Source organism: Mesoplodon bidens, assembly GCF_964165515.1.
Source record: "Mesoplodon bidens genome assembly, chromosome: 12".
In the NCBI taxonomy this organism is placed as follows: domain Eukaryota; kingdom Metazoa; phylum Chordata; class Mammalia; order Artiodactyla; family Ziphiidae; genus Mesoplodon; species Mesoplodon bidens.
In genome coordinates this window covers 34297523-34319780 of record NC_138168.1, presented here as the reverse complement: position 1 = coordinate 34319780, position 22258 = coordinate 34297523, and the positions used below count along the sequence as shown (strand labels likewise).

Sequence of the window (22258 nt, the reverse complement as noted above, 5' to 3'; positions counted from 1 at the left end):
TCATTCAACCACAGTTTACTGTAAGAAATGTACAATTAATTTAATTTGAATTTATACAGTAGAATTGCCCCCTCCATCAAAAGGGAAAAACATGTGTATACTTGACTTTGTCATGTGTACCGAGGCTATATTTAATCGCTGCTAGTATAGTGATGTTGAATTGGGTAAATTCTTACATTCTATCTGTAGACCTTTACATATCTGTCTTTCAAGTACTGTGGTATTTTACATAATGAGTTAGAGGTAGATTTTGCAAGACAGTAAATATTTTCACTTCTTCTATTGATTTCTGCCTCATCAGGACTCTAAAAATATGTTGTACTGAAACTAGTATTTTACTATGGCTTTTCAGGGAGTTACTTTAAAAAAATGTGTAGCCACTGCTTATGTGCTTAATTGTTGTGGTTCTTTCATCGTCTATCAAGATAGGAAACCCCAGGGTCCCAGGGCCAGAACTCATTAGTGGATTTTCTGACTTTAATAATGAGGAAATCTGTGACATACCAGCATGGTTTGATAAAATATCACACACTCGGAAATCAGGAGACCTGCATTCACCACTAATTAATATTAGGTCGAACTATATGAAATTACTATTTTTGTAGGTCAAAAACAGCTGGCTATCACAATTATTGATACAAGTGGTTCAACCTATATTACTTTGGTAGAGGGTAAGCACGCAGCTTCAATTTCCTCACGTGTAAGCAGGCAAAGTGACCATTTCGTATTCTTACAAGTAAGTATTTACTTAATATACGTTATTCAAATTTTATATTTTTATCTTCATCTGATTGGTAAATAAATCTTATACTTTACCAATGATCACTAAATGTCAACAATTATTATGAATTCACTAAGTATCTTAAGATGTAATTAAGATATACATTATCTTCAGTATGTATTTTGTAAGTAATCAAGGTAAATCTAACTCTATAATAAATTCATTCAGTGAAATTTCTTCAAGAATTCATTTAGTCCTTCCATTTATAAATGGGTTTTTAGTGTATTTATTGGGACACATGAAAGCCTTTTCATTTAATTTTTAATAGGCCATCCCTTTCTTGTATAAAAACAAGAAGTATAAGTAGAAAAAATCATGCCTGAAGACGAAATGGAAATTTAAATATAATCATGATAAATGTGCTGTAACTGAGCTAAAACTTTGGCTCTGAGATTCCTGGAAGACTGAGTAAAGAGGGAAATAATGTTGATGTCTTTTTATATGTTTTATCTTTTATGTTTAGATTCTTAAGGTCAGGAGGCATACCCTCTAATTCATTTGGATATTCTAAAGTAATCACCCCTCCTTTTTCTCCTCCTCCTTCTATTCACCATTTTTCTTCTACAATGAGACTCTTGGAAGCAACTAAATAGATCAGTATAGAAAGCTATATTCTATAGAGAATTCTCATTGTTACATTACTTAATATTTTACATTTTGGGACATAGTGGTATATGTGAAAATGCTTGCAATATAACCATGTATTGAAGATAGGGTCATTTTAACCTTTAAATACTCAGCCTCCTGATAGCAATACATTTAAGTTATTTTGTAGAAATAACAAAACCGTAGTGCTATCCTAAGAATTTTAGACTATATCCATAATGTAAATGATAGTATCTACTAAAGCTAAAAAACGTAATATATAAAAATACCAATTTTATACTATTTTTATGTTTTTCAATAAGGTATAACTGACACACAAACATACAATATGTTTTAAGTGTATAATTTGAAAAAATTTTGGCATAAGCACACAGGCATGAAACTATCACCACAATCAAAATAATGAACACATCCATCAGACCCAAGTCTCATCAAGCTCTTTTGCAACCTCTCCCACCTGCCTCCCTGTTCCTCTTACTGATGTGTCTTCCTGTGTTTGCATTTCTATAACTTTTATACAAATGGAGTCATGTAGTATGTCTTCCTTTTTGTCTGGCTTCTTTCATTCAGTATAATTATTCTGACATTCTTCCATGCTGTTGTGTTTATCAACAGTTCACCCTTTGTCAATCTGAGTAGTGTTCCATTGTATGGATTCACCACTTTTTAAAAAAATCTGTTTACCTGTTGATGGGCATTTGGGTGGTTTCTAGTTTGGGCTATTACAAATAAAGCTGTTATGACCATTTGTATTTTCTCTTGATACTGTTAAGAGAATGAAAAGTCACAGACTGGGAGAAAATGTTTGCTAAGTATATATCTTCTAATGAACATGTATTCAGAATATATAAAGGAATCTCAAAACTCAATGATAAGAAATCAAACTACCCATTAAAAATGGGTAAAAGATTTGAATAGGCACTTAACCAAAGAAGTTATACAGATGTCAAAAAAGCACAATTGAAGGTGCTAAAAATCATTAGTCATTAGGAAAATGTAGACTTAAATCACAATAAGATATCACCTACTGGAATGGCTAAAATTAAAATGAATGGCCACACCAAGGGTTGGCAAGAATGTGGAAGAATTATCAAATTCCATACAATGCTGGTAGGAATGTAAAATGTTACAACCTCTTTGGAAAACAGCTTGACAGTTTCTTAAAAAGTTAAAGATATACCTATCACATGATTCAGAAATTAACTGTGAAAACTGACTTTATTAAAAGACTATCATTAGCAAGCTTGAGGCTAAGAAAGAATAATGCTTCTGGCTTGGCATACTTTCTGTTAATGTTTACCTCCATAACCTTTTAACAATACAGACTTTATATACCATCTATATGTCATTGATTTCCAACTTTATGGCTTATCCATCGTACTCCAATGTACATACAATGCTTACTTGATTAGCCCCTCAAAAGTAGTTTTCTTCTAGGTTTCCCATCTCAGGAAATAGTACTACACACCTAGTTGCTTGACCCAAAATTCTAGGAATCATACTTGATGCCCTCCCCTCCCTCACTACTCCCCTCATTGTTCCCCATACCCAATCCATCAACAAGATCTGTTGTATTTACCTCCAAAATGTGTCCAGAATCTGTCCAGTTATCTCCATTTCTGTTTAATACTTCCCTAGTGCAAACTTCCATTATCTCATTATATTGCTGTAATAAATTTCTAAGAGCTCTCTTTATATTTGCTCAAATTCCTAATTTCTACAGTCTATCCTTCCTACAGCAGCCAGAAAACTCTTTTTAAAACCTAAATTAGATAATATCACACCCCTTCTTAAACCCTTAAATAGCTTTCCTTTGCAATTTCAATAAATCCAAACTCTTCACAAAAACCTAGGTCATCAAATTTTGGGCTCTTGCATACGAAACTCAACTCTCTCACTACTCCAGGCACAACTGGCTTTCTTTCTGCTCTTGGAACACTAAGCTCATTCTCACATTTGGGCAGTTACACCAGACCTAGTGCCCCCAGATCTTTCTTATACCTGGTTCTTTTTTGCTATTCAGTCATCAGCTCAAATATCTTCTCTCCAGTGAAGTTTCCCTGACTACCAAATCAAAATTAGCACCCCTCCATCACCCCTTATACTATTTTCTCATTCAATCACCATGCTATCATATTATTTTATTTTCTTGTATATTGTCTGTCTTGCTTCCTCTGGGACATTGTCAATATTGTCAAAATATTGAAATCTTGTCAATATTGTTTATCCAGTGCTTAGGAAGTAGGGGGGACAGTCAATTAATATTTAATGAAGAATTCTTTTTTGGAAGATACATTTGCATGGAAATTAAAGGTAATTTTACCTCCCAAATATCACTTTTTATGTGTCTATTTTTTATATTTATTTGCTTTACTTATGAGAAAAAATATAAAAACTGAGATTAAAAAGAAAAATAGAAACACACTAAATTTGAATGCAAAATTCTGCCATAGAGTAACAGGTCTTATACTTTTCATTTTAAGTAACTGGAAGGTTAGGGAACTGTCACTTGACATGGCAGTCATTCTGGGGAAGAACTAAAGCATTAAGCAGGCACACATACTACAGTCTTCTGTCTCAATTAATCAAGTTTATAGCAGCCACATGTAGCACCACCAGATGCTGGAATTTTTAGTACCTAGAAAATCTTGACTTTTTACCAGACACCCACTAACTGGGGGGTGGGAAGTGGAGGAAGCATAGCAAGTTACACTATTTCTTTTTTTTCCACAAGGGGTTAAATAACAGGTATTTGGTCAGCTTCTATAGCCCCAGGAACAAATATTTCCTTTGATTAGTCCTAGGAGCTTTGGATGTCATAGGACCTGATCCAAAGGAAAAAAATGACAGAACCCTACAAAAAATAACTTTTCTTTTCCATGGGTGATAATTCTTAATGGTGACACTATCCTTGAAAGTCATCCTTTCCTTCCAAAATGGCAGTTAATGTGGCATTCAGAAGAAAAGAAAATGACCCTTTCATGCAGAAGATATGAAAAAATGGAACCAGCAAAGTCAATGAATCTAAGTGACTTGCTGGCCATGGAAGTGAAAAAGCATCCTTAATGTATAGCCAGCCACAGAGCACACAGCTGGAGTGAAGAGGAGGGAAACATAAAGCAGGGACATGCAATGGCCACAGGAAAAGTAAGAGAGCCCAGGACAGTGGCCCCAATGAGAGGAAGTGGTGAGAGAATAATGGAGAAGAGTCCATTTAGTGTGCCATTTCCAGAGACAAATTGTGTAGGGAAAAGTGGAAGAATGTAAAAGGGCTAGCAGTGAAAGCAGCAAAGACCTTGAACTGATAAAAATGGAACATTGAAAAAAGGCAATCTACAGATTTCACCCTACCTCATGTGGGAAAATGGGCCAGAAGAGGCCTATTGAGAAAACCAAGCATAATTCATGTTATAAAGAGAGTTTAAAAGGGGAAATTAGCATCTGTACCACCCACACTCAGTTATGTTTAGCTTAATTGATTCATAAGTATGGCCATTAGTTTATACATGATGTAAGATTTGCTTATCTATTATATAAACTCATTTTTAATTTAAGCTTAAATTTATAAACCTTATCAGATAATTGGCTATTTCCAATATAGTAGAGCTTTGAATACCAATCAAATGCCATGAAGAAAGGACAGAATATTCTTGATTTGATTTGCTATAACCCAACTTCCCTAACAGAGTAGATAGAGAGGAGGAAAATAAATTGGAATATTGAAAAGGCATGAGTATAAATGAATAAAATGAAAAATACAAATTACAAATGAAGGAGAAAATGTTTCTTTTCTTTAGCATGGGACCAATAGGGAATATCTTACAGGAAGTATCAGTAGGAGCAGAAGAAAGTGGATAGGTTTTTCTTTGGAGCAGAAAGTAACCTAGACTCTCTGGGAGATTGAGAAATGTTTCTTTTCTCCTGGGTTTCTATTTCTCTAACTACATCAATCTATCCACCTACATCTATCTATCTAAAAAAAAAAGTCTAATTCTTTCAGAAATCAGATAGCTACAAAAACCAAGGGGGTAATACAGAATTTACCTAGAGTTGGAGAATATGAATATGATTTGGGAAATTAAGTCAAACAAGAGCAAAAGATTATCCTAATTTCAACGACTGTCTACTAAAAGTTCCAAATTGCCTCAATTCATTTTCTTTTTTATGTAGTAAACTCACACCAACTTACAGTCAATGAAGTAAAAACATATTCAGTATTAACTCAACAAACATTTACTGAACCTTCTCTTTAAGAGGATATGCTTGGCCCTATGTTCAGGACCATCATTCCCTTGGAGAGGAAGAAAAGAATTTTGATTCCATTCCATATCCCATAAACTAAAATGTAGCATTTAAATTCCCAGTGTGGATATGAAGCCCCCAAAACAAAATTATACTTTTGATCACAGATTATCCCTCAAAACTGTTCAGGCTTTACTTGTTTATTTTTTATTTTTTTTATTTTTATTTTTTGTGGTACATGGGCCCCTCACTGTTGTGGCCTCTCCCGTTGTGGAGCACAGGCTCCGGACGCACAGGCTCAGCGGCCATGGCTCACGGACCCAGCCGCTCCGTGGCATGTAGGATCTTCCCGGACCGGGGCACGAATCCGTGTCCCCTGCATCAGCAGGCGGACTCTCAACTACTGCGCCACCAGGGAAGCCCCAGGCTTTACTTTTTAATGCATTCTAGTATATAAAATGTAAGGTCTTTAGTAACTTTAAATAGATTTAATGAAAAAATGTTATTCAATTAGTTTCTTTTAGTATATTTGATCCATGATATTCAGAATACTAATTAATGAGTTTTTAAAATGTAAGGACTCAGGGATTTAATAACGTGAAACTTCTTTTACTGAAAAATTAAACTATGGCTATATTCACTATAATTTGATAGTTCATATGATGTAATTACTATTTTTAAGTTCACATGTCTTCAAATCTGATGTAAATGGCTTCACGGAAATAATACTTTAGCTTGTAAATTCATTATTTTAAAATTTACTATACATCAGGAGTTAAGCTGAAGATCAGCCAAAATCCACATTTTTTCCAGTCATATAATCTAAATATATAATAAAATGTATAATGTCATTTTATCTCAAACATTTTACATTTAGTGGTTGTAAGTTATATACTAACCAATCTTGTATGAGTAAATGCATAGTGTTAAAACATGACTTTTTAAAACTAAACATATTTAAGAGAGTATGTAACATTAAGAGGATCAGTCTTTAAGATTTTTAGAGTAGGGATAAATATAAATGAAACTTAAGAGCTTAATTTTTACAACTTCTCAAATATACTGAATTAAACAAATTTCCTTTATTTAAAAAATTGTTTATTCTTTTTATCATCACTTCTATAGTACATTTACATATAACCTACATATTTCCTGGAAACAGTCAAAAGTTTACAATTATTTTTAACAAAAATAATTAACTTTCTTGAAAACTATTTCCCTTATAAAAATATAGATACACAATTTGTACAACTGAAGTTATGAGTGATAGATTAGCATTATTATTAAAGAGTTATATACACCTTGGACAAGAAATATTAACAACATTAATAGTTACCATTTATTATGTGCCTACTAAGTCCCAGACCTTATCCCAGGCCCTTTGCATATATCATTAATACTCACAACAGCCCTGCAAGGTATAGTTTCTTTTTTCATTTTTACGCTGGTACAACTGTGCTTCAGTCCAGGTAAGCACTTGAATGAGGCCAAACAAGTGGAAGAGCTGGAATTCAACCTCAAATCTCTGTCACTTCTGTCTGGGAGCTTTGACTGTATTCATCTATGATAAATTACATGCAGATATGCTTCCTAATTTTTCAAAATTCACTATCAATTAAAATGTATTCCAAAAGAACATCTGACAACAAACCAGCCACAGGCTTCATTAAAGTGCTGAGACCTTTGGGGACCATGCTGCTGATATTAACAATGCCCAAAGTTTGAATTTGAAAACTTCACTGTTTGTAGTATAATCATGTTAGTTGAGACAGAAGTGATTCCAATTTCATTTTCAAACACGTGTTTTAGACTACTTTTGAAAAACGAGGGGTAGCTGTACTGGGTAACTACTGTGTGATACCCACTCCAGTAGAAAGTTATACTTACACTTCATAATACAAATATACACATTTATTACTGTGGGTGGCTAAGTGCTTCAAATGCATTATTTAACTTTTATAACAACCTGTGAGAAATACTGTTATCATGATTTTACAGGTAAATAAACTGAAGCACGTAGGCATTAGTCAGTTTACCCATAGCCAAGTAGCTAATGAGTAGAAAGGCTAAGTTTAGATTCCAAATTTGCCCATCTCCAAAGTCCAACACTCACCACTAAGCTATCCTGCTCTACATACAGTGGCCTTTAGAAGTGGACATCATTCAAGTTTCTACACACGGTCTAGGGTATGGGCCCGTGATCATACCTAGCTGTGGGCTGAGCCTATAGTAAGAAAGGCAGTGGCTGCAGCTGTGTTTTGGCTTCTTGCCACACTTCAACTCAGGGAAAATTCATTTCTTCACTTCAAAAGTGAACTGTATTAGGTAATCTCTAAGATCCACTAAAGCAATAAGAGTATTAAGATCCTATTAATACATTTTATTTTATGTCACTGAACATTGTAGCTAAAAGTATAACCGAGGTTTTGTTGTTGTTTTGCTATTACTTCTGTCCCTCCCCATAGGCACTGTAGAGGTTTTAAGCATGAACAGACTGGAGACACAGAGAGCTGGATCTTAACTCCCACCCTGTTCTACTAAGGCATGCGTGACCTTGGGGAAGCAGCCCAGCCTGTCTGTGCTTCTGTTTGTTAATCTGTAACAGGAAGAAAATACCAGTACCTATCCCAAAGGATTGTGTGAGAAAAAAAATATATAAAAGTGCTTGGCACAGAGTAAACTCAATAAAAGTTAACTATTATTATTTGGAATTATTATTATGTTATGAGACTGAAAGGTTATATTATACAATTTATGTTTAATTGCTAAAAAATTCACAAAAAAAGTAATTAGGGCAAAATATTCACTGCTAGTACACTCTGGATGAATTTTAAAATTATATTTATATATGTATATATGTGCATGTGTATTACACACGTGTGTCTATGTATATGTGTGTATGTACACATGTAACACATATACACATTCCCCTAGCATTAAACATCTACTTAAACATTCAGTTTTTACTTGCATTTTGGTCTCTTTTTTCTCCAGTATTTTTAGATGGTATGGCTGACAAGATCAGCATCAGACTTAGATAGAATGATAATATGCAAAAGCACACAGAATTCTCACATGTATAAATGCTGTCTAGTTATTTTAAGATGTTTCGTGGAAACTACTAAAGTGGTGGGGACGGGACAATGATGCATCAACTGAATTAATCACTATCATCACTCTTCTAAAGAAAAAACAAAGCAACTTCAGCACACTCAATCATCAGGAACACGAAGAGAATGGAGCCGCATAAAACCAAGGCTGGGTCACCGTTCTGGGTAGGCCATGTTGTTAAAAATTTGCTCCACAGTTCCCGAACTCTGAAATTCCTCTTTATAAGTATCATAGAGGTTTTTGTTTTTGTTTTTGTTTTTAAATTTGCTCTCTTGTTTGTTTTTTATTTGTTTTGTTTATTTGTTTGCTTCTTTACAAATAGAAAATGCAACTGTTTTACAGGACTGTGGAAAGCTTTGGAAGGAACCAGATATTTGAGCCTGTCAATGAATTTTACCTGATGGTGAAACTCAAAATGACACAGATAGTAAGTTTCAAAGACACATGGTTGAGAAAGGTAGCATTTTTTTTTAATGCTGGCAATTCTAAGAAGATGTGAGGCTGTTTAAGTCTCACCAAAACTCAGCCATAAATATGGAAACAATTCCATGGCTTCCAGTTTTTTGTACTTTTTCCATAGATATGATTGTTTGCCATTGATCCAAATGCATTTCTGTCCCACATACTGTTAACTAAAGAAAAACTCAGATAACAAGAATATCTTTATAAAGGGCTATGAAAATAAGGAATAGCCTCCACATTTACTTACTTTAGCAAGAACATAAAAAGATAACACAGTCAGTTAATCTCAGATATTTCACTTACTATTTAATTAACCACAGTCTAATATTTTGCCCTGTGTTTTATTTCAAAATATAGCAATGTTAAAAAATGATTATATTATTGTTAGAATTAAATATATGGTAACCAATACAGTTGAGGCAAGTATATAAATTGATTAGGAATAAATGGCTGGTTTTGTGGATTTTTAAATTTTATATTATTTTACTCTTTATATATGTATGCTAGGTCATCTTATGAGATATTTTTCCCCTTCATAGAACACTTTGCAAATGTTATCCTATAGATCAATGTTGGACTTGCCACTACAGACCACCAACAAACATAATACTGCAAAGATGGGATATGCTGAAGCAGCAGCTGTTAGTAGTTTCTCACATATGTGTGTGAAAGGAGAGAAAGAAAAATCTTTGTGCATTCTAGTTCATTCATAGAGCTTTGGGAATTAATTACAATTATACTGCTCAATACTAACAGTGAGAATCAGGAAACAAATATTGGGGTATAAATATAAGAAGTGAGACTATAATTTTATGTCTGCCTTCACTTACATTTTTATGTATACCTTTATAATATGTATACGTTTCATATTCATGTATAAGCATATATTATACATACATATATATTATATTAAATATAATAAAAGCTATTTCAGTATATATGAATAAGACAAAATAAAGGCAAATAAGTCACTTCTAAACAAAATAGTCATCAAAATATACTGCATATGTTCTATTTGGAGGGTATGATTCAAATTATAGATATCAGAGTTAGCAACAGTCCTCTGTTTATACCATCTGAAACAGCAGAGAGATGATCACTTAGCTTTGTTTTGGTTCCAATTCATTTTTTTTCAAGAATTGTAATTAAAAACTGCATTAATGCCACCAATTATGGCCTCCAAGGGACCAGAAACCCCATGTTACTCCGTGATGGAACACAACTGAGCTGCAAACATCCATTTACCATTATAATACTCATTAATCCTGCCCAAAACAACTCATTACGGGACTTCAAGGAAATCATCTCATAGGCAAACACAGCACAGAATGTCATTGTATTCCTCACAGCAAAGTTGCAGAGGTGCAAACTGCTCAATGTCACTAATTTATGAAGCTTGAAAACTATGATTTCACTTTTTATCAAGCTAAGACCTTTGTGTGAAAGAACTGGGCTAACCTCTCACCCTTAAAATCTTAATCTTAATAAGTAAAATCTTAATAAGAAGCATTTTGACTTACAATCTCAGTAATACAAGCCTGAAAATTTTTACTAAACTACCTATCAAATTCTTCCAGAACCCAATCTCACCTCTTTGGACATCAACACCTCCCAAAGCAATGACAAAATTCCCATCACATCCACTGTCATCTTTCTGGCTGGATCTAAAATAAAATATAAACCCTCTCTCTTTCTTTAGTCAATTGAATATATTCAAATATATCTGCTCCTTTTTCTATCCCTGGCTCCAGGGAGGTGCTGCAACCAGCATGATCTCTCTGAATGCTTATTGGTGATTTGATGCCACTGCTCTAGGTGACAAATCAAGTCCTAAAATACCCTGCAGCAAACAAAACTTAGAGTTGTAAATTATCATTTTATAAGCAATTATTACAAAGACGAACGATAAGAGATTTATTTTACATACATGAACAATGATCATGTTTCAAAAGCAAAACAAACTCTTCTCTTTCTCTTCAACACCGTATTTCCTCTGATATTTCAGCACTCTTTGCTTAAGAAGAAATTATCTAAATGTGGTGTCTGAAAAAATTTTCTGAAGTAAGCTTAGATAAAATACAAAGAAGCTAATTTAAAAATATTTGGTTATACTTATTGTCGTTTTACAGGATTTGAAAGAAAGGAAGAGAAAAAAAGTTGTAAGAAAATTTTTCTCCAGTGACTATGCATTTTCTCTCATAAAATTACTAGAAAGAACTGAAAGTAAGTGATAATATGCAGTATCTGAAAACTAATAAGTGACCACCTTTAATCAAGATTATTCTCTTAGAGTTTAAACCAAACTTACTTCAAATGCTTTTAAAAATACCTATTCCACACAATTCTAATATAATAATTAGCAATATTAGTCAAAATTGGTTGAATCAGTAGCAAAATGAGGTCTAACATGACTTCCTTCTACAAACAAATTCTGGAAGTTGATACTTGGCATAAAAGTTGGAGAGAAACATACAATTTACAAACTGATGAAACAAAAAAAATTATCCTTATTTTTCATTTTCAGCTTTCAGGATTGGGATTTAAATCTTGAAAATAACTACAAAGCAGCTGTTGTGTGCTCACACCAGGATTTACCTGTTCAATTGTCAACCTTCTAAATTACAGAAGTTTCCTGCTAGACTCTAAGTCCTGTGAGAACTCTGTTCCACACCACTGAGTCATCAGCTCTTGGCATCATGTGGAATACAATCTCTAAATGTTTAGTGAATTTAAAAATTGTTGAATTTTACCAGGATAATAGCCTGAGAGTATGCAAATATCTACATTGTCCCTGTTGTGGGTCTTTTTCCCCCCACCCCAAGAAGATGCATTTGTTTTATACCCTAAGTTCTGAACTCCTTTCCTTGAAAAAGTGGGTTATGAGCAGGAAGCAGAAATTTTCAAAAACTAAATAAAAAAATCCACATCTTGGTTTTTGTTGATGGAAGAAAGCTTAACTACTGAGAGGTAGGAGTAAGACAACTGGAAAAGAGATGAATGTTTTAGACCGACAGTCTTTTCCTCACCTTTGGGGGCCTTGATTTACTCATTGCATCTAGGTCCTAGATGAGGCATTGCTCGGAACGTTTAATCCTTTCGAGGCTGGAAGCTTTGCCCAGAGCTGAGAGGATCAGAAGAGCTCTCTGAGGGCCGAGTTGGAGGCAGCAAGGTGTCTGTGACTTTGGAATAGCACTCCTGATTATGCCACGAGCTGACTGCTCTACAGGGGCAAGTAAAAGAAAAAAAGAGAAGGAAACCTTGGCTTAGGATACAATTCACCCATCCCCCAGTGTATCTGGCCCCTTATTAGACGAAGATATCTTCACGATCTCAGTGTAGGCCTGGATATCAGGAGCTAAAATAGATTAAATATGACTTTTAAAAAAGGAATATGAAAATTCCTGTACTCTAGTTTTTTTGACCAAGATTTATACCTGTACAGAATGAATGCAGAAAATCCCATACTCCTGTTTCTCCTTGCTAGTAGAGTTTCAATATGGATCTTAGTTTATCAGACTAAAAGCTGAACCAGGTGGAAACGAGTGAAGTCTAGCAGGTACTTCCAGCTCTTTTCCCAAACTACTAGCAAATAAGTACTTGCTTCTTTGATGGCATCGTTGTTACAGGTGGGCATCAAGTTAGATGGGATGACATATTTTTTTCTAGTTTTGTTTTCAAACTGTGAGGTGGGATGAGTAGGGAATCCTCAGTGCAGTAATAGTTACTTACTAGGTACTAAATCTTGTATGAGATAAAATATGAAAGATTTTTCCACCAAATGGGTGTTTTCAGGTTGTGAAAATGAAATGGCTTTAAATCTAACATGCAAATGGAAGTGATTCATGTTTGGATGGGCACCATATTCACATTCTAGAGTTCCAAGTTAATGTAGAGAGAATACTAATCATAATAAATAAAAATAATTCTTAGTCTGCTGCATTTTACATGTTTCACAAAGACTGATGAGTAGAAAGAAACTAATTTACAATATGTAAGTGGGCATTCTTTGGGATTAAAATAGCCAGTTCACGTAAACGTGTTGAAAGTGTCAAGCACCGTGTATTTCCTGGGGTACAGAAGACAGGACTTCCAGATCTCTCTGAGATGTGGAATCTGCACTGTCAAACATGCCAACTAATCTCTGGGTGGCCCAGACCAAAGTACAAAACTCTGTCACTTCAGGAAATTTTAAAAATATTATCTAGCATTTTATCATTATCAAAATAAAGTGTCACCATCAAGATGCTGCAAGAGAATGCAAACATTTGTTATTTACTTATATAGCTTAATTTGTGTTTTCTGTTACGAGCTCTAGGAATGACAAATAACTCCAGTTGTATAAGTAACATATACAATAAATGCCCTAGCAACACACACACACAGACACACAGACACACATACACAGACAAAAGTGAAATCATACCAAGAAGAAAAATCTACCACTTTTTTTAAACAGTTTGGAGCAAAAAAAATTTATACAAGAACATGTTTCCAAAAGTCCTGGAGAGGCCACTTGTGCTCACAATCTACTGTTAATATAAAATTCGTATAGTAAATGCACCTGTGTTTTGGATTATTTAGGGTTTATTTCATTGATAATCATTACTGCCAGAGCCAAGTTAAAACTAATGTACTTTCATTTCAGGAATGAATTGCTAAGCAATTGTTGCCATTCCATTTTCTAATTCAAGTCATTGCCCTCTTCCACATTTCCCCTTCCTACTCTCACTACAGGCTCCACTCTCATCATTTAAGCAAACTAAAATAGAACGACAATCACAAATGTTGCTGCAACTGTATTTAAAAACAGATTGGAAAGTAATGATAAAATATTTGTTGAATTATTCTGTTTAAATATTAGGTTTTCTTTTGATAACAGTGTACTGAGTCTACCTGGATGGACAAATGGGATTTTCTTGCATATGTACCAAGGACTCATCCTGATTTGACTTCATTCAAGTTGTTTCTGACCTCTTTTCTAACTTTACACATCACTGTAAAAACCGAGCTCACTTTTCCAGGTGCTAGTTTCCCCTCCACCCTGAGACAATCAACTGCAAAAACAATGATTATAACTAAATGTCCCCAACTGACATATATCTCAATAATATATTTCGAATGCCTGTGGCATATTATTTCTAATGACATTAACTAGCTGATTTTCATTCTTCAATGATTTAATGCTACAAAAGTGGTAACCTATTGTCTGATATTTCCTTTTATTGTTTTTACTCAACTATCAGCTTAATTACATGGCAATCTCTAACTCATTTAATAAGTCTGTTGGTATAGGCTACACATAAAATTTAGATTCCAAAATATAAATTGTAAATGAAGAAAAGAATTATGGAAGAGAGGCTATAAAATTTCAAATTATTTTACTACAAAGGTTTATCTTATTAGCAAAACAAAAGGTTATCACATGCACCTTTTGAAATGTTTCAGAACATCAGACAAAGACATTGAAAGTTGGACTTCCCTGGTGGCTCAGTGGTTAAGAATCCACCTGCCAATGCAGGGGACATGGGATCGAGCCCTGGTCTGGGAAGACTCCACATGCCGTGGAGCAGCTAAGCCCCTGCACCATAACTATTGAGCCTGTGCTCTAGAACCCGTGAGCCACAACTACTGAGTCCACATGCACAACTACTGAAGCCCGCGCACCTAGAACCCGTGCTCCACAACAAGAGAAGCCACTGCAATGAGAAGCCCACACACCGCAACGAAGAGGTGCCCCTGCTCGCTGCAACTAGAGAAAGACTGTGCGTATCAACAAAGACCCAGCACAGCTAAAAATAAATACAGAAAATTTAAAAAATAAAAAAATAATTGAAAGTTAAAACAACCTTATAATAATGAAAGATATTAGCACTGCTGGTGAGAAAAATTAAAAACATAGTGTCAAAATCTAAAAGTACAACCTATCATAGACACAGAATCTAGTTTTGGCTTAATAGGTTCTGTGACTTTACAGACATGAAGTAAAATTTCAAGACAATGTCCAAAGAACCTAAGGCAATGAACAAGTCAGGCGAATCAGAAATTTGTGAAATTGCAACCTAGCGATCCCCACCATGCCAATCCTTGGCTGGAAGCCACAGAATAAATTTATAGATGTTTTCCAAATTCTGGAGATTTTAAATATATAGTAACTCAAACGATCTATCAAAAAACTAAGAATTTTAAATAATTTTTAACATTTGTGGAATGGATTTTCATATTGAATGACTCACCTCCCTGAATCTTTTGCGTTTCTTTTGACACTGTGTAGCATGTACAAAGTAGGGACTCAATAAATGCTGAATAGATTGAACTAAACTCTTAACGATGGAACTCAATTTATTTAAATATAGCAGGAGGCAGAATAGCACTTTAGCAAAGAGTAGGCATCTTGTGGTTTGATTGTTTGCTCTTTCACTATTTATCTGTCTGACTTTCAGTAAATTGCTTAATATCTTTAGATATCAGTGTATTTATCTGTTAAATGGGGATAATTACACTTTATTAAGTTAAATATTTAGTGCATTAATTTATATATATATCTCACAAAGAGCTTACTAATTTTTATCTAAATTAATAATTATTTTGGAGGGTTTTCAAAGAATAAAAATATATAAATTCATAGTAGATTTAGAATAAGGCAGAATTTGAAACATTTTGCTATAACAATAAGATAGAGCATTCTTTACTTCAAAATATTTCAAAATTTTATTTTTGTTTCCTAACATAGGTGTAATCTAATTTCAATCAACCAAGGAATGCTTATTAAGTATCTCTCATATATATATATAGAAGCAGTGGTTAAGTATTATATAAAGGTACATACAATTTAAATTACCAAATCAAACAATAATTTGAAGGAATTCTATAATGTACACTTTTAGAAAAAAATAATTTAAAAAATATTCACCATCTAATATATTTCAACTTGTGGAGCAATTTGAATTTGCTTATTATGCTATCTTCAAGTAGGTGCTATTCAAAGGATAAAATCTAAGAATAACTGTGTTTAAAAGGGCATTGAAGGAGCATGACCAGATGTCCCAGGCATTATGTGTAGTTTCCGCAAGAGCCTGCAGCATGGAAAGAGTTTCACTGATCAGAAATCTGAAGGTTGGGCAAGCAAATATGGTGAACGTTATGAGCAACTGTGCCCTTCTACTAGCATAGTGCCTTTGAGATGATGCACTACAAGTTTGGTTGATATGGGCATCAGTAGACCGTGTCACAGAATGTGTCATATGCACACCAGTGAACTGGCTCTTCAAGCATGTCCCTGGACAGAAGGTTTGATTCATTCCCTCTGCAACACCAAGGAGACTGGCTCTGATTGGGAAAGAGTGGGAATAACTCCATTCTCTATTGGGATCATCACAGAGATGAATTCTCCATTCTGAAGCAGATACAGAATTAGAAGACACTATGAGCAGCTTCAAGAATTCCCTGAAAAGAGGGGGAGAGAAGGGAACACTGACCGAGCAATGGGAAATAGCGGTGGCTGGCAGTAGTGCAAAGAGATCCTCAGACTGGCAAAGACTCTACAGGATTTGGGAGCATCCTGTGGTTCTGAAATTGTGAGGTACTCTGGGATTTCATTTACCCCTGGAACCCCAGAATTAGGTTATACTTAGTAAAATTGTGAAACCAGCAGTTTCTTCTTTCAGGTTCTACAGGTATTTACACCTTTAACATAGATTTTACATTAAGCCAGTAATGTTGGGTTTAATTTTTTCTTCCAAAATTAAATATTATCTCTAACATGGTCCAGTCACTTCAGACATTGACCAAAACAAAGCCACAACATCATTTATGGGGCTTTTCTTAGTGTCTTAGTGTTACTTCACAGACTCACAGGCCTTGGTATGTTTTATGATTAAAATCTAATAATTTTCCTCCATTGCTTTCTAATTGTTCCCACACCACAGAATACAGCAAGAAGCTGAATCTTAAGAATGAGTCTTTCTATAAGGTGTCTTAATAATTAAAAATAAGATATTTGGTTAGCAGTCCTTCTATGATGAGAAGAGACTGAGAAAATTAAAGACTGAAAAACTAGCTTAATATAAGAAAATATCATTTCTAATGATCTTCTCAGTTATGGACTTTAGGACTAAAAGTTATTGCCAAACTAAACTTTCAAATACTGAATCCTTAAGTTGCAAAGCAATAAGAAGCCTAATAGCTTTAAAGATCTCAAAAAGGTCTTTTACCCATGATATATGCAGCAAAATAAAGTAAAAACAAAAATATAGATCTGCCCATCTAAATGGATGAAACATATACAGTGAAGTTGTAGTATCTGATGCCAGATATTGATTAGTGAGAACATAATGAATTGTATGATCTATAAGACCATAATCCTGCTATTCATCTGCCTTTCAGGTCATAATCACATCCACTTCAAAAAGCTAAGCCCAATAGCAAGAGTTCTTCAATTGACTTCAAATTACTGAAATTATATACAAATTAATGTTTGCAATTATCCTATGAAAATTGAACACTTTTAAATACCTGGCATCAGACTGACTATAAGATAGAAACACCATCTTCTCTGTACTGATCAACTGTGTACAAATAAAAACATTATCATGTCCTGATTTTATAAGGTGCATCTACATTTGTTAGCTGCCCCACCAGCACAGGTGTTAAAAATAAACTTTAATACTGATAATGTTCCCATAATCCTGCTACCAAAGGATAACTTTTATTTACTGCCCTGGAAGATTCCCAATTCTAGTAGGTTATCAATATATGCAAGTACCTATTACTACAAAGGTAAACGTGTACTTTATCATTTATTTATAGTATCCACTAAATGGGAAATTCAGTGTTGCTTTTATGAATTTCATAGGCCTTCTGGTCTAGCTCTGTTCCTTTTAGCAGGAACATACCCCAAACCATGCCAGCTAAAGGAACATCTATTCTGTTTAAAAGGTTTGTTAAAGTACGGCTCATTGTGACTCTTTTAAATGTTAACAATATCGCAATATAAGTTTTCTTTCTCTCCTTTTCATACTCTTATTCTCTCCTGCTCATCTACCTCACCTCTGAGTCTGAAAACAAAAAACCCAACAACAAAAAAACATCAGAATTCTAGGTAAAAAATCCTTTACTGGCGTCACAGTTTTCATCTAAAAGTTCATATTTTCATTTAAAAATTTTTCATACTTTGTCTCATCACTTAACCTCAGAATAAAATAATCTGATACTGCTTGATTGTTGTATTATTTATAACTTGTATTGCCTTGATTTTTTTTCTCTTTCTGGAATACAGATTCACTTATAGGTGATTTCATAATATTTCACCTTTCTGTCATTAAAATGGATTCCCAAAGTCTCCTATAACAACCAATTAGTAGGACAGTAATATCCACTGTGGAAATTCTCCCCTAGATCTCTTTTTCTGCAGTTTAGACAGTTTTTATTTATTATTTATTTATTTAATGTATTTATTTTTCACATCTTTATTGGAGTGTAATTGCTTTACAATGATGTGTTAGTTTCTGCTTTATAACAAAGTGAATCTGCTATACATACATATATATATATATATCCCCATATCTCCTCGCTCTTGCATCTTTCACCCACCCTCCCTATCCCACCCCTCTAGGTGGTCACAAAGCACTGAGCTGATCGCCCTGTGCTATGTGGCTGCTTCCCACTAGCTATCTATTTTACAAGTGGTAGTGTATATATGCCCATGCTACTCTCTCACTTCATCTCAGCTTACCCTTACCCCTCCCTGTGTCCTCAAGTCTATTCTCTACATCTGCATCTATTCCTGTCCTGCCCCAGGTTCTTCAGAACCTTTTTTTTTTTTAGATTCCATACATATGTGTTAGCATACAGTATTTGTTTTTCTCTTTCTGACTTACTTCACTCTGTATGACAGACTCCAGGTCCATCCACCTCACTACAAATAAACCAGTTTCGTTTCTTTTTACGGTTGAGTAATATTCCATTGTATATATGTGCCACATCTTCTTTACCCATTCATCAATCAATGGACACTTAGGTTGCTTCCATGTTTTGGCTATTGTAAATAGAGCTGCAATGAACATTGTGGTACATGACTCTTCTTGAATTATGGTTTTCTCAGAGTATATGCCCAGTAGTGGGATTGCTGGGTCATATGGTAGTTCCATTTTTTGTTTTTTTAGGAACCTCCATACTGTTCTCCATAGTGTCTGCACCAGTTTACATTCCCACCAACAGTGCAAGAGAGTTCCCATTCTCCACACCCTCTCCAGCATTTATTGTTTGTAGAATTTTTGATGATGGCCATTCTGACTGGTGTGAGGTGATACCTCATTGTACTTTTGACTTGCATTTCTCTAATGATTAGTGATTTTGAGCATCCTTTCATGTGTTGGTTGGCAATCTGTATACCTTCTTTGGAGAAATGTCTATATAGGTCTTCTGCCCATTTTTGGATTGGGTTTTTTGTGTTTTTGATATTGAGCTGCATGAGCTGCTTGTAAATTTTGGAGATTAATCCTTTGTCAGTTGCTTCATTTGCAAATATTTTCTCCCATTCTGAGGGTTGTCTTTTTGTATTGTTTATGGTTTCCTTTGCTGTGCAAAAGGTTTTAAGCTTCATTAGGTCCCATTTGTTTATTTTTGTTTTTATTTCCATTTCTTTAGGAGGTGGGTCAAAAAGGATCTTGCTGTGATTGATGTCATAGAGTGTTCTGCCTATGTTTTCCTCTAAGAGTTTGATAGTGTCTGGCCTTACACATAGGTCTTTAATCCATTTTGAGTTTATTTTTGTGTATGGTGTTAGGGAGTGTTCTAATTTCATTCTTTTACATGTAGCTGTCCAGTTTTCCCAGCACCACTTATTGAAGAGGCTGTCTTTTCTCCATTGTATATTCTTGCCTCCTTTATCAAAGATAAGGTGACCATATGTGCATGGCTTTATCTCTGGGCTTTCTATCCTGTTCCATTAGACAGTTTATTTATTTGTTTATTTATTTACTTGCTTATGTGCAGATATAAGCAAGTGGTTGTAATAGGAAAGCTCCATACTTTTGAAGATCAACAAGATTTCAATCAGTCAATTTTTTTTTTTTTTTTTTTTGCGGTACGTGGGCCTCTCACTGCTGTGGCCTCTCCCGTTCGGAGCACAGGCTCCAGACGCACAGGCTCAGCGGCCATGGCTCACGGGCCCAGCCACTCCGCAGCATGTGGGATCCTCCCGGATTGGGGCACGAACCCGTGTCCCCTGCATCGGCAGGCGGACTCTCAACCAGTGCGCCACGAGGGAAGCGCTCAATCAGTTTTTAACTTTACCTCATTTTTAGTCACTTTACACAGCTCTTAGCCTAGTTCTTTTTTAAAATCTTGCATATTATGGAGCTTAACATCAGAAAAAAAATTTTAATGAGTGTAACATACTATCTATGAGAGTACTGCTTCCAGATTCCTGACAATGAGTTCCTCATTTTATATTATGGATTAATATGAAAATAATGTTTCTGTTTTTACTTTCTGTGTATTATAAAATTAATTGTAGTGTAACATTTTATTTGATAGCATATAAACTCATACTTGCATTATTATTGGTGGCCAAATTTTTCTCTTGTCAATTTAGAGATATGAAATACAAGTCAAGACAATAAGATATAATATAGGAGAAAATATACTAATGATCATTACATTAGAAAAATGAAATGATATCATGGGGTTCTAGTGATGAGTAATAAGCCAAGTAAATATCTAAAATAATCATGGGTCTTTAAATTGAAACACCTAAAAGAAGTTAGAATTTAAGAAAATACTTCATATTTCACTTATTGACAGATAAAAGGACATACGCTTTGATGCGTCATTTATTGACAGAGAAAGGAACATAAGCTCCATAAGAGTAAGAATTTTGTCTAATCTGTTCACTGATATATTCCCCAATACTTAGAACAGTGTTTGACACTTGGCATTTACTCAACAAATAGGTGTTGAATAAAAGGTAATCATATTTTTCTAATGTAACATTTTCTGCCAACCCTCCCACTGTCTTGCTTTGCTCTCTCAGCACTTGTATATTGGATTTATCTTATTCTAATTTTTTCATCTCTGAGCTTCTTCCATCTTTCTCTTCCACCTAGATAACTATTCTTCACTCTTTAGGTTTCAGTTTTATATACTCATTACCTTAGAGGAACCTATTCTGACCCAACACACCAGAGTAGTTTCCTTCTAATTTTTGTTCCCATATCATTCTGGTTTCCCTTTCAGTGAAATTCCTTGGGTTAGCAATTTCTACTTTAAAGCTGGTGCTCCTCAACTAGGCTATAAGTTCCATGAAGGAATGTATGCCTAGCCAATTTTTTGTTCTAACTCTATAGCCAAATGCCTGGAATATGGTGGGTGTTCAACTAAATAGAGGAAGGATGGAAGGGAAAAAGAAAGGAAGGAAGAAAAAAATGTCACACTTATCTTTTTAGGCTCCTGTGAATACGTGTTCTGTTGTTGCTGTTTGGGAAGATAGCTGTCATAATTCAAGGAGCCAAATAACTAGCCCTGTTGTAGAAATCACCACTAGGTTCCCAAACAAGTAGAAGAAATTCAACTTAGAATAAAATCAAAATTTAAACAATTAAACTTCTTTAGAATTTCACTGGTAGGGGTAAATTATGTAGCCCACTAAAATTGGCATACAATAGGGTTCTGAAACACATGAGAAAATAGCTAATACAAAAACACAAACAAAAAAACAAAAACCAGAAAACCAAAACTACATACATAAATTATTCCCCAGCCCTCTGCTCATCTAAATCTCAGCTGTTGCCACACACCCAGTTGAAGTACTCAACCAGTACCTTCTCATTCCATCATTCCACACAAATACCTAGAGCAGTCTGACTCTTCAGGACTCATGAAAAACTTGTGATTTTTTAAAGCTATCATACTGTGTCATCTGCAACAATTTAGATGCACTGCCCCATGTCACTGATGCACTTATTAATTCTCATGGTCTCTTTTTTGTCAGGTGACAATCTCAAGAATTATTTTGACTTGCCTTGCAAGGTGGCTCAGAACTAATGGTATAGTGGAGGT

The 22258-nt window shown here is 34.6% G+C and overlaps 1 protein-coding gene across 3 annotated transcripts in view; it reads right to left on the bottom strand.

Moving 5' to 3' along the window:
* The window catches only part of LOC308625846 (uncharacterized protein), an 805208-nt gene that overhangs the window by 205705 nt on the left and 577245 nt on the right, over positions 1-22258 (bottom strand). For 2 of the 3 annotated variants that reach the window (XM_081250421.1, XM_081250423.1), the window contains exon 10: positions 12229-12422. The exons of the other annotated variant lie outside the window; for it this stretch is intronic. The gene's annotated coding sequence lies outside the window, so the exon portion shown is untranslated. The remainder of the gene's footprint in view (positions 1-12228; positions 12423-22258) is intronic. 3 annotated transcript variants of the gene reach the window in all.